Below are 993 nucleotides of genomic sequence, written 5' to 3'. Positions count from 1 at the left end.
GAGTGTGGGGAGATGAGTGTGACGGTGATGGAGTGAGTGTGAGGGGGTCATGGTAACGGTGATGCAGTGAATGTGAGGGGGTCAGAGTGAAGGTGAAGGAATGAGTGTGACGGGGTCAGGGTGAAGATGATGGAGTGAGTGTGAGGTTGTCAGGATGCCGGTGATGGAGTGAGTGTGAGGTTGTCAGGATGACGGTGATCGAGTGAGTGTGAGGGGGTCAGGGAGACGGTGATGGAGTGAGTGTGAGGGGGTAATGGTGATGGTGATGGAGTGAGTGTGAGGGGGTCAGAGTGACGGAGATGGTGTGAGTGTGAGGGGGTCAGGGTGACGGTGGTGGAGTGAGGGTGAGCTGGTCAGGGTGACGGTGATGGAGTGAGTGTGAGGGGATTAGGGTGACGGTGATGGAGTGAGTTTGAGGGGGTCAGGGCGGTGGGGATGGAATGAGTGTGGCGAGATGAGTGTGACGGTGATGGAGTGAGTGCGAGGGGGTCAGGGTGACGGTGATGGAGTGAGTGTGAGGGGGTCAGGATGTCGGTGATGGAGTGCGTGTGAGGGGTCAGGCTGACGGTGATAGCGTGAGTGTGAGGCGGCCAATGAGACACTGATGGAGCGAGTGTGAGGGGGTCTGGGTGACGGTAATGGAGTGAATGTGAGGATGTCAGGGTGACTGTGATGGAGTGAGTGTGAGAGTGTCAGGGTGACGGTGATACAGTGAGTATGAGGTGGCCAGGGTGAGGGTGATGGAGGGAGTGTGAGGGGGTCAAGGTGACGGTGATGGAGTTGGTGTGAGTGGGACAGCGTGACGGTGATGGAGTGAGTGTGAGGGGGTCAGGGTGACGGTGATGGAGTGAGTGTGAGGTGGCCAGGGTGAGGGTGATGGAGTGAGTGTGAGGGGGTCAGAGTGACGATGATGGAGTGAGTGTGAGGTGGCCAGGGTGACGGTGATGGAGAGAGTATGTGGGGATTAGACTGGCAGTCCCTGTGCGTATTGCA

The sequence above is a fragment of the Chiloscyllium plagiosum genome, unplaced genomic scaffold, assembly GCF_004010195.1.
Source record: "Chiloscyllium plagiosum isolate BGI_BamShark_2017 unplaced genomic scaffold, ASM401019v2 scaf_14743, whole genome shotgun sequence".
NCBI lineage: Eukaryota > Metazoa > Chordata > Chondrichthyes > Orectolobiformes > Hemiscylliidae > Chiloscyllium > Chiloscyllium plagiosum.
The sequence above is the reverse complement of the archived record's forward strand: the minus strand, read 5'-3'. Positions refer to the sequence as shown.